Source organism: Falco punctatus (genome assembly GCF_963210335.1).
Source record: "Falco punctatus genome assembly, chromosome: 14".
Lineage (NCBI taxonomy): Eukaryota > Metazoa > Chordata > Aves > Falconiformes > Falconidae > Falco > Falco punctatus.
This window is the reverse complement of record NC_137594.1, coordinates 4,745,612-4,758,873: the sequence shown is the minus strand read 5'-3', so window position 1 is coordinate 4,758,873 and position 13,262 is coordinate 4,745,612.

Here is a 13,262-nt window from a genome sequence, read left to right as displayed (position 1 = left end):
GAGGAAGACATAGTGATGTGGGTTTTTTTCATGGATCAGCTTCATATTAATCACTTTTTAAAGCTGTTTACTTATAGCAAATTTTCTGATTCTTACGGCAACACCTAAAAAGTACAGTTATTCATGCTTTATTCTAGATTCCAGCACAGTCAGCATATGGTACTTAAGCATTTTGTATTTATTTGGGGAAACTTTGAAATGTGATGTGCTAGATCATTCCTACAGACTTGGTGAAGAGGCTATGCAGTGGCCATTTACTCACTTTTATTTACCCCTAAACTTGTCTTTTTGGTGTTACAGGCCTGGCAGTGAATATAACTAAAAACTATGTTGCCCAGATAAGAAGCAAACTTGGTTTGATATTTACCCTTGACTCCTCTGCTGCAAGTAACTCTTCCAGTCTTCAGGAAAAGATTTTTCTATCCCTGATCTAGCTCCAGTTACACTTTGGAGACCTTTTCTGAGGGATATATCTCTCAGGATGTACATGTCACTTGGATCAAAAGCTTTTCCTGTCATTCAGATTTATATGAAACCTTGTAATTCAGGTTTGGTCCTTAATGTTTGACACTGAAAGTAGTTTGGCTTTCTCCTCCCTTTTAGAAGTGCTATTTCCTTCATATGAAAAATTTCTTTCCCTCTTCCCTTCCAAGTTTTTGGGCTGTGTTGAGAGGAGGTTTGATGATAAAGGACCAGAGAGCCAAGTGCTGTGTGACTTCCTTGAACGACGGTAAAAACAACAGGAGACAAAACTGATGCAACAAATCTAAACCTTCTAATCCTGTGGTGGTGTCCTCACACATCTCTAGAAAAAGGCAGCTCTTTACAAGATGGCTGGCCTAGGAGAGCTCTGAATGAACAAATAAGAACCAGGTTTCTCGCTTAAGCTGCGGGCTTTTTTTCCTGTCTAGCTGTTAACTTTTCCAGCTTTAAGATAGAAGCACTCTCCTTTGTTTTCTCCCACCTACCCTCAAACATGATGGAGTGTTCCATCTGTCCTCACCTCAATTGCCAGTGCCTTACTTATGCTAACAATAATTTTTGAACTGTACTGAAGCACCACTTTATACTTATTGCCTCAAGGAATGGGAAAACCTTTCAAATTACTTAGCTCCTAGGGATTATCAAGCCTTATTATATCCATATTCCTACTGTCTGATAGAAAGGAGCATCATATTGCTCTGTACAGATGTTTAGAGCCTTGCGTTGTAATAATGATGAGATTTTCTCATTTGGCTGCATAGTACCACTCTGCCGGTTTAAATCTGCTTTTTTGTGCACATTTTGCATCTGTGTGTCGCTGCACTGTCTTCTGCATGTAGGGGCAAATGAGGAAATTAACCCCACTCAGTATCTGCAAACTTCCTCCTTGATTCTGTCTTCTCTTTCAAAGGTCCCAAGTCAACTGTTGCATGCAAGGGGATGCATGTAAATAACTCCATGGTTACTTTGATGGCTTTTATCACGTAAAAAAAAGCTGAACTTTCTGAAGTTAACTTCTGGATGACAGTCATTGAATTGTAATTTCCAAACTCAATCCCATATTTTTTTGACATTAGGTCATTCTTACTTGAAATATTAGGTTATTGCAAGAATTAGATATGGTTGGTACATACAGTTGAATGTCATATTTGTTTATAAACTAGTATCAGCACTCCACATCCATGATCGCTCAGGCAGAATGGCAAGTCCAGCCTAAGGATCCTGTAGAATGATTGAGGTATCTTATCCCAAACTCATTCGGGATAAAAACACTGCCTCCTCAATACTGCCACTGCCTCCTGCCGCTCTGGGCATCCATCAGAGCGATGGATTATTTCAAGGCAGATCAGTTTCCCAATGTAGCTCCAATTCAATGATGCAGTCAGACAAAGAAGCTGTAGTTCCAATATAGTTTTGAAACTGGAAAAATCTTTCCTGAAGAAATGTTCAATGCTAATAGGATGACCTGTGTCTAGAGTATTTTTCTTTCCTGTTTGTGTGATTATGAAAAGTTCAGAGGTAATTTCGCAAACTTGCATCCAAATGACTCAACATTGTTAAATGTTCAACCACCCACTGTGAATTAGCATAATAATCAGTTTAAGAATATTCTATATTGAAAAATGATCAAACATCTCCTGTATTCAGTTCCCCAGGGTTTTCCAGAGCTTTTACACTTATGCAAGAATAAGGTTTTAATAAAAAAACCTCAGTGTTTCATTAAAAAAAAATATCAAGTCTACCTACAAATTTGTGCTATTGTCCTAATAATTGCTTTATACTTTAAGTAGGCATTTTTCTTTAGCTAACCTTTGCCATGCACATTAAAATACATTTCAGAGGAAAACTTTAGCAATGGTGGCATCGTAGTGCTCTGAGCATTAATTTGTAGCATTACCTGAAGGAGCAATACTTACAGGGCATGTTTCTCATGGAACATTTTTCTTAGTAGTATTGCATCATTTGCATTTACATTACAGCTGCAAAAGTCACTTCAGTGCCAAACCACAGACAAGTTGTTAATAATGACATGCTACTGAATTGCATTACATTAATTCTAGATTTTTTCACTTTTCATGAAGAGATATTGTTTGGTGGTCTGAGTATAATCCTGCACGTCGTGATTTTCTGCTATACTCGGAAACATTACTGTCAACGGTGTTTTGGAGAACTGATTCTATCATAGTGACTAATAAATGTTCTCTTTTCTGTAGAATGAAGATGCTTTCTCAATACTCTACTGAGAACTAATATTTGGGCTTTTAAAGATGAAAAGCCTATCAAGTTTTTGACCTGGTGGTGTGTTGTGTAAGAAGCTTTGAAAGCTGAATTTGACAGTGATTGTAAAACCCAGTGTGTAGCAGGAACGGTTGCTTTTGGTTTGGGGTACAGATCAGACAGTTCGGAAATCAAGCAGCAGAGACCCAACCTGCAATGACCTTATGCTTCATTTCAATAATAATAATAAAGTCTAGAAGAAATAATTATTTCATATGATGTAAGACTCATTTCGTTTGATATTGAAGTTATCCTGGGTAATTGGTTGTCATGACAAACGTCTCTCTAGCTTTTTCCTTATCTATGGTGTAAATACCAGAATACTGGGAAACAGCCAGGATGGCATTTGGCTTTCCCTGTTCTGAGGATTGATCTTTCTGGGAGTTAGAATCACATCACATCCTTGCCAGAGGTAATAAGGTGAAAAAAAAAACCCTCTTTTATTTAGCCCCTAGAGATGTATTTGTCTTGTTAACGGCTCCCAGCAGGTGTCTGTAGAAAGTTTACCTTCTCTATTATGAGTTGAATAATGAGCTTGTGAGCACTAATTGTTTCAGTATGGGTTTTTATTTGGTATCAGGGTACCCACTGAAACAAGTTTAGTGGTTTATATAATTGATCTTTTCCAACAGGTCCTACCACTGTCACCTGATGATAGTGTATTTGAAAAAAAAAATAATTTAATACCTTAACTTTGCCAAGCAAGTTGTTTTCTACTGTAGACTAATAATCAATATCAGAACTGTGAGTGAGATCAGTAGTAGGAAAATACCTTGTTTTAAAGCTTCTTGAAACCATCTTTTAACTGCCTTCCCTTCATATCCTGTACCTTACTCCAAAAATAGAGTAGTGTTCATTCATAAATCCTGTAATACATGTCTTCTTTTTGGCATGAAAATGTATACAGAGTTCTGATCAAAAGCCTATCAAAACAATTGAAATATATCTACTATCTTAGCTAATTTTTAGATTGGACCTATGTAGCACTGGTAGTTGTTCACATGGAGGAAAACAAGCAGGGGTGGGAAGGTGGATTCCCTGAGCTTTTCATTAGAGTAACCCCTGTTCATAATGACGTGGCAGATACATCCTCATCCAGATGGACAAATAAATGAATGCATGAGGTTTGATCTAAAATGTCAGAGCTTAGCCAAAATCAGTTCTGAACATGTACTGGAACATTTTTAGTTGGTTTTTAAGATGTAAAATATAACTGCATTGTTTACAGGGATGGTGTTATGCAGAACAGTTTCCAGTTTGCTGATTTTTTTTCCCCACATCTAATAAGCTTTGAGCATATTTTCAGGTCAGGCAGTGTAATTGCATAGCCATTGAGTTTTACATGAACTTAGTAATTGATTCAAAGTTAAACAAAAGGTGATGCATGTGGAAAGAAGAAATTAAAATTTTATTAGGTTCAGCAGCATCAATCCTGATGTATTTTCCACTTTATCTTTCTTTCAATCTGAATTTTAAAATGCTGCTTTTCTTGACTAATTTTATTATTTTATAACTCACTTCAAAAATTTATATCAACTTCAGATGTTCAGTGTTTTTTGCAAATGTGGGCCCATGACTGGTCAATTTAAACTGCAACAAGGTCATGTCTACCACCCATAATTCTTATAATGAAATGCCTCATAAAATCTGAAAAATAATACATGAGAAAGTGCAGAGGGAACAGGGCCTTCTGCAGCTGTTGAAAAAGCAATAAAATGTTACAGTATTTCTCTGCAAAGGAGCAATAACAAAAACCTTTCCAGCCAATAATCTGACTTGATTTTAAAGAACATTCAACTTGCTTTATAGTGAAGACATTTTCTGAATGTGTTATATATGTAACACAGAACTGGGTGCCAACCCGGGTAAATAATGTGGTGCCTGTTCTGATTTTTCTGTGAAATAATCTCTGCTAGGCTTCTATTTCCATATTGGAGTGCCAATGACAGTAAATAGGGATTGGGACTAAAAGCAAAAATATGTTGTGGGAAAACAAGGGCTCCCAAAACTACTTTGTGATGTTTCCACAATAACAGTAGCATTTGTTTTATTAATACCATTACACTTGAGTGGCTCTTCAGAACATGTTGGAATTATCTTAAACTGTTGATTTTCTAGCTCCAACTAAAACTGTTTTAAGAACAAATTAAACCAGCTTTTTTTGTCAAAAAATGTTCTGGAATTCTATTAAATTATGAACTTCAGAGAATGTTGCAAGTTCTATTAATGGATTACCTGCATCAAAATGACTAAATGCCATCCCTGCTTACAGCCTGGTTTCATTGGGTTCTTCTGAATTGATGCTGGTTTAATTGAGATGAGTTGGGGCTTCTGTTGCTCCCTGGAGATAACTGCAGGTTATAATGTAAATATATAATGTAAATAAGGTGCATTTGTTGCTGTGTGATGGAATAAATGACTTTGCCCTACAGTTGCTACAGCATAACACAAAAACACACCAATCTATGGAATACCGGCTCATGTGATTTTTATATATATATATGTATGTGTATATATATATATGTGTGTATATATATATATATATATATATATATGCATGTATGTATGTTCTAGGGTTGTCTGTATCCTAGTTATCTATATGCTTGTCTGTGGATTAGGATTAGAGATTGTTTTAATGTGAAGCATAGGGAGGTACCAATGACTTTTATGTATTTCTATAAATTTTGATCTGACAAAGCACATTAAATCCCATATTGATCAGCAGGATTTAAAGCACATTAGCCATTCTGCCGAGCTGCAGCCAGAATGTTTAGAGTTCAGTGGCAGTGGGACGAAACTCTCTTTTGTAAGCTATTAAATAAGAAATTTGTGTGAGGAAATTTCTTTCACATTTCTCCAACACTTAGAATTATCTACATTTCAAAGTAAACTGGCTTGCTCCTGTGTAAGTGAAACGGGATTATTTCACTTTGCTCTAAGATTGAACAGACTATCGTGTAGCTTTGGAGCCTTGGTCAAAAGCTGAGACTCAAGTGGGAAGAGTATAAATGACACATTATAGTGGTGAGTTATAAAACCTGTGATAGGTTTAAAAATGGATCCATGTTAAGAAAAAAACAAAAAAAAAAGATGAAAGGGCAATTGACAAAATGGCATTACTCTAATAGCAATCACCATATAGCTGAATAAGGAAAGCTAGTGGGATGGTTCCATAGTTTCAGGAGAAAATACTCCATAACATACTTATTTGTATATGTGTGTATATATATATATACTTTTTACAGCTTTGAAGTTCTAGGATTAAGAAAAATCACATGTTTCCAGTATTGCTTAGAACCCAACTTCCAAACAGATGATCTGATATCACCATAAAAGTCCTTTTATAAATAGCAAAGTTGCAGTAGTTCCCTTTCTATACATGAAGTGTGTGACATACGGGTATGTGACTAGCCTCACATGTTGCTCTTACACCTTTCCTCATGTTTTTTATATGGTATGTACCAGTGACATATAGTTGTGCCTCTGTGTAATTTCTGCCCAAGGGTGGAAGAAATGCAGATATAATTGGAATTCTTGATGCTTGGAATCACTAATTTATAGTTGCAGACGATGCATTGGAACATCTGTGAAGTCCCGTTAACCTCTGATTAGACCATCTGAAATGAGTTTGTTGATTCAGTTGCCTGAGGCTCGTGTCCACCCATCGCCACGTTTGGTACTAGCTGATGTGGTCTGCACCCAGCATAATTATGAACAGGCAAGCTAGCTGTGAATATTTGTGTGAACACCAACCTCTGACAGCTGCTTTTCTTCCTGGGCAGGAAATGGCTTTCTTCTCTTGCAAAAAAAAAAAAAAAAATAAAAACAACCAAAAAAAAATAAAAAACCTCTTCTGCTCTGGTCAAAATGAGGTGTCTTGTTGGTTGTGTTTTGGGTGTTTTTTTTCCTTTTTTTAATAAAGACAGAAATCTGAATACTCTGCAGCTCTCTCGTCTGGACCCTCCACCGATACATGGAAGATGGAGGTTCTGGGTTCAATCTGGTCCAGCAGAGATTTGAATCTATCTCCTTAAGTGTGACATTATTGGATGTTTTGGCCAGATCCTGCATTTTGGTGTTGAAGTACTCAAGAAATCAGTATGAATTTTTGAAAACTTGTTGATCTTCATGAATTTAAGTTGTCATGGAATAAAAGAAAGGAATGGAAAGTTCTGACAGGTTTGGTGTTAAACCTCTATTTAACGTGGAGTGAGAAGGGACAGGCAAGCCATGAGAAATACAAGTTGCTTTCAGTATTGTATTTGTTAGCGTGAACAGAGAAACCTTTCTTCAGTTGCCAGAGCAGCATCCTTCCATTCCTTGAGTTCACATGAGTTTAAAAATGGTCATTTCATTTATAGTGATGCATACACGATATCACATTAAATCCTGGAGCTGGAAAACACAAATTACAAACAATAAATCCGCTATACTCTGTGCGTTTAATGGTTAGGGTAGTATATAAATTAGCTTTGAGGAGTTGAAACCATTTTGAATTCACCTTTGTCTTCCAATAAATAATCTCTCCAGACTGATAATGTAGTTGTTTATTGTTAATAACTTTGTTTAAATATCACATTGGTTCCTGTAGTCAGAAGAACAAACCAGGGCAAACTTGAATCCTGTCCAGGTGTTTCTCAGTAGCAGCTTCTGCATCTGTGTTCATCAGACTCTTTACTGGATAATCTGAAGGAAACCACTCAGCCCACTATCCTTTTCTAGAGATCAACTTTCTAAGGTTTAGTTCTGAATTTGTCTTTTAAAGCAGTGCAGATGCTGGGGCCATTTGCCAAGTTAATAAGTTCTGCCCGTGTGTGAAATAATTGCAGGGGACAATGGATGCTTCGTGTGTAACTGCTCAGTGTGTGAAGAAAAGGGCAGGGTACGGTGTTAGTATCTCAAAAGTCTGAGGGTGTCGGCAATTTTCAAGCCTTTGACATAAACAGCCTGTTCTAATTCTGTCATTTTGACTTCTAGACCAATGGGAAAGTTATAGTCTGTTGTAAATGTGGTGAATATGTAACGTTAGTTTGATCATCATAGAAGTAATAAGAGAAATAGCAAAGACAGTGTTGGCTTGCTACTGACCCAAATAACCTGATACAAATAAAACTTTCTTGTTTGTGCATTTTTGTACTGCGTCATCCTTCACAAAGAAGGTGACTTACAATGAGATTGTTAATCCAGTTAATGCCAGAATTCCTCTACCTAAAGACAGCGAAAAACAGGCTATGGAATATTTATGTAGTTTAGAAATCCTGAAGACAGGGGTGGTAGAACTCTTATTTCAGATGGTGTTAGCCAGTGCTAGCAATTGTCTGAGAACTGATTGTTCGGGATGGATGAGGTGCTAGAAACACTAGAAAAGGCGGCGTTGCTCAGAGGGCTCAGGGAAATAAAGGGGATCTGGCCCAGCTTCAGTTCCAGGAAAAGTACTGGAAAAGTCACCAAATGATTGGGAAAGTAGAAAAGAAGAGAGACATGAGTAAGAACAGCATTGTTTTTAAATCTGCTCCTGACAAATCTATTTTATTTCTTAGAGAAACCACTTGTGGCTACAGGAAAACAGTAGATATCCTGTCCTGTCATCAGCAAGATTTTTTTAAGCTCTCTTTAGTGACATTTTCAAACAGAAAGTGGAAGTATGTCGTCTTTTGATTCAAGGATTTTGATCCTCTCGTGCAGTTTTCTTCTCTTTCCCAGTAGCCTTGTGGGTGGGAATTAGTGTTCTAATCCGTATCAGAGCTGGAACACTTTTATGCATCACTTAGTGATGCGTAAAGTATGCTATTTTTCCACAGGTGTCACAAGATCTCTGTCATTGTTGCAGCAGAATCAGGGGAATATTTAGACAGAAATCTGGCCAGAACAGAGGTACCCATCTTGGAAAAATGCAAACCTGAGCAATAAACAAGTTAGTGGAAAAGGTAGAAACATATCTGACAGGATGTGACTGAGCTGAAAATTCAAGAACCTAATCCAGGCTCTCACTACAAGAGTGCTTTAACAGTACCTTTCACTGTTCTAGTAGTGTGTAAAGGGTTTGAGTTGTTAAATTTTATAACTTGCTGCAAGAATAAAATCAGAGGTAATTTTTTTTCTTGGTTAAATGTGCAGGCTTGTTCGCTGACCTTTTTTATTTATATTTTTTTTAACTGTGTACCCAGCAGCTCCTGGGTCCAACTGAGGAAGACAACACATATTGTAATACATTTCTGAAAGCTAGATATTGAACTGCGACTTTAAATCTGGGGGATATAAACGTAATTAATAGCTCTACATTTATGAATACTATGCATTTAAGGAATCTTGCCCATGTAAAGACTTGTTACCTTGGTTTAGCATTAGCATTATCCTGTGGGGATGGGAGGGCTGCAGGACAGAACAGCCTAAGTGAACCGGTTCACCTACTGGTAATAGGGGATGGAGAGCAGCGTAGCACAGGGGGACACCAAAGTTGGCTATTTTGGTGCTTAACTGAAACAGCAGGTGGGTTTCACAGCCTTTGATGACTCCAAATTTTGTCATGACTGCGCTGTTGTCAGTCCATGCAACCTGTTTGCAGGTTCTAAGGGTTCCGAGCTGAATAATACAGTGATCAGGCAACTCATTCCCTGTCAAATTTCTTTCCTTTGTGTCGGATGTGTCCATCCCCTGCTGTCTTTCATCAAGGCCTCTCTTCTCAGGCACGTGCAGCAGCAGCGAGTACCGATTGCAGGACCGGACTAATGCTGAGGGCTTCTTCGAAGACGTATTTAGCTTGGCAGTTTAGTTATTCTGGCCCATCTGTCTATTCCAGTTGGGCTGAAATGCCACACCACTTCTTAGCTGTTCTTCCAGCCATCGTCTGGTATGCCGACAACCAAGCATTTGGTGTGATTCATAGGAGAGAAAGAGGGGGGGCATCACTGATGAGAGAAGCTAAGGTTTTGTTACTGCTAGAGCCTTAAGACTTTAAAGCGGATGTCAAGAACCTGAAGATAATTTCATTTCCCCTTATTATGTATATTTAAAAATAAATCTAACCACCTGATTGTGAGAAACAGGGATGGTTTCCTGGGCTTTTTATGTAGACTTGAGTGCAAAGTAATTGTTTTTGATGGATGTAATTTTCATCAATAACTCATTGAATTTTTTTGACTCAGTTCTGATGTATGCAGCAAACATTTACCTCAAGCTTATAAAATCTGGATGTATCACAATGAAGATTTTATGCTGAGGTTAAAAGTTTATGGCGATCTTTCTGGTATATCAGTTTTCGACTGATGTGAAGAGTAATTTTATAGGAAAGTCATAAGCAGTGGTGGTTCTTTCCAAACTTACTGCTTTGCTAATAATATTCATTTAAGGTAACTTATTGACTTTAGTGATCTGTTACTTCCCAGGAAGTAAGTCTTCAATGTTTGGTCCAGGCACTGTCTGAATAGTTTGATCTTTGGCTTATTATTTTATTACTTCATGCCTTGATGCATTTCTCTGAGAAATAAGTATTAAAAGAGAGACTGTCTTGAGAGTAGAAGGGGAACTGCCTTGTGTTGAACAATCACAGAGCTTGTTAAGGGTGCTTAGGTCACCCATCAAATGCTGTAATGCCTCCTGGCACTCCCTCCTGGTTGAAATGTAGTTATTTTTGTTTGCTATTTTATTTCTAAGTTATAAAGGTTTTACTAAAAGTAAAACTACTACTAAAAGTAGTGTACTGTAACTCTTAAAAAAAAAAATAGTTTGTGTACATCTTCCTGTTTCCATCCAAAGGATATTATTCACAATGGGGTTTCAATTCATGGTGATATTTTGGGGCTCTTAAGTGAAGCTTATCAACTGCCCGTATCATCTGTCCTGAGGCCTCTATAAGAACATAGGATGCCTCGTAGAAAAGCTTTCTAAAATAATATTGCATTGGGTGTGACTAGCACTGCTGGGCTTGGAATTCGGTGTTAAAGGCACTGGAGGGGAGTGGGTGAGCAGCAGCGTGAACGGCGACGCTGGAGGACTGTCACAGTCCCACATAATGGGCAGCTCTGAGCTGCACAACTGCCAGACTTGCAGCCTCGCTGCCTCCTCTCTGTGTGTGCTTCCACTCTTCACAAGGGATTTCTTGGCAGGGTCGTCATCTGCCTCTGTGAGCATGCTAGGAAGCAGCTCAGCTGCTTGGTGCCTTCCACACGAGATGGTCACGGCCCTTTGCTGCAGGGACAGCCTCAAACAATGCAGCAAAGTCTGCTGTTACAGCCGAAGGGATGCTGCTCTCTGCACACTCCTGGGTGGTATCAGTCAGTCCCCAAACCCCACAATTAGCCATCCTCTGCCTTGCCCTGTCTGCTGTTGACAGGCCAGTCTGGTTTTGAATAACTGTAAAAACTGTCACCCGTCTAGAAAGCTGCAGCCACAAGGCTCTGGCGTTGCCGTACAAAGGGACCATTAGCATCCGAGCTGCTTCCTCATCAGCCTGTTCATTCTGCAGATGGCAATAGCTCAAAGTCTGCCAGGCGTTGGCAGCTTTCGGGCTAATCCTTGTGACAGCACGGTTCTCCTCAACCAGGAATGCTACTGCGGATCTTGAGGTTGCTGCCTTCTAGCCCCGTGAGATGCTTTTACAGAGATGTAAGGGTTTACTACAGCGTGCACAGCTATGCAAACGTACACAGCCTGGCCTGGGCTCTGCTCTATCCCCGGTCATAGGGGACAATGTAATGTTAAGTGTCTGTGATGTTTTATAAAAATAAAAAGCTATAGCATTGCCCATTGGTAGCAGCGGTCTGTGCTGCTCTTGTCAGTGTCCTCTGTGAAAGGTGGAAGGCTGTGTGTGACAGGTTTGGTTACCCAGGAACAGAATTATCAGGGAAAACTGGCCTTTCCACAGCTTAAGCAGAGATGTAACATCTGACATACCGTGTGTCAGGTTCTTGTTTGGCGTGTGTTGACGTGACTGGCCCAAGTGAGACGCACAGATTCCTTCTGCCACTTCCCAAATATTCCAGTTTGCTCAGCTACTTGCATTTTTTATCTGTAAAGATGCAGCAATTTCCAACACAGATTTTTCCATTAAATACCACTGAAGTAATACAATGCGGGTGAGGGGAAAGCCTGTATTCTTTGTAATTGACAGAGGAGTGTCTAGTTCTGTCAGTTTGTTCGGTCCTGAATTCAAGGGTTTTTTGCTACTTTTCTTAAATGCCAATTCTATTTAAGAAAAGTTTCAGCTCCTTCATGTACGGTGATAAGATGTCCCATGGAAAAATGTGGTTTTGTTGAAGCCCTAGTTATATCCGTACAAATTAAAGAACTGGAATTATAGTACACTTTCTTTTATTTTATTTTTTTTTTAAAGACTGTTGTCTGTATTCCTTCTAGGTGAGTGCATGCATTTTCCTTCTAGTTTTCTCCCTTGTATTTTCTTTTCAGGCCATTAAAGGGTACAAGATAGAGCAAGAGTACTTATTCTGCCAGAGGTGTCAGACAGACTGGCACCTACTCCTTGGCTGAATAGCACTTTCTTTTTGAAAAGAAAAAAAAAAAGGGGGGGGGGGGGGGGGGGGAGGGGGAGAAAGGATGGAGGGGAGGGAGGACATCAGCTGCTGTGTGAAATCAATCTTCCAGTCTGTTGTAGAACAGAGTTTGCTTTGTAAAGAGGAAGAAAAAAAGACCTTATAAAAGATGCATGCTTCATTTGTGTGTTTGCTCTTGGCTTCTGTATCCTTTGTGCTTTTCTTTCAACACTGCATCAGATACTTAATAGAGTACAAAATATTAGGTGTAATTAGGACCTGTGGCTACTAGGGTACTAATGATGGAGTTATTGTTAAGTCAGCCTTTCCCATTTTGAGGAGTGACTCCAGCTTGATAATTTTCTAATTATCTGCAGGGACCTGTTTCCTGACAGTTGCAGGCTCATAGTCATTTTGCAAGAATGATATTTGAGAGGTGAAAGGTGTGTTTCCAGCTTGCTGGAACACCAGAAATCTCCTACAGTGTGTCCATTTCAATTTATTGCCCTTATTAAGCTCTGTTGAAGGATATAGTATCTTCTTCATCAATAACATAAGGAATCTCAAGTAACAAAACTCATCTATGCTCAGCTTTCCTGAGCTAGCTTCTTAATATGAGTAAATTGAAGTCCTCCCAGGTTAGCTTGAGATTCAGAAGTCTGCCTGTATCCCGAAGGGTAGTCCCATTAATACAGCTGCTTAAAATAATTAGGCATCTTTTTCTGTCAGTTATGCTAGGGAACTTTTCACTAGAATGAAACCCTCTTTCTCGTCCGTAATCCATGCGGCTTAAGTTATGTGAGACATCGGCAGGGAAAAGTTGGGAGAATGGGGAAAGGCAGAGAGATCAGTAGTGCTTAATTTTAGTAAAATATATTAGAAGCTTAGAGAAATTAATCTCCTAATATGATAAATAGAGAGCAGAGCTCTGAAGTTAAGCTCATGCTCTGAAATGCCTAATACAGGAACCGACCACTTGTCCAGGGAACTGGCATCCAGCCGTGGGTACTTGAG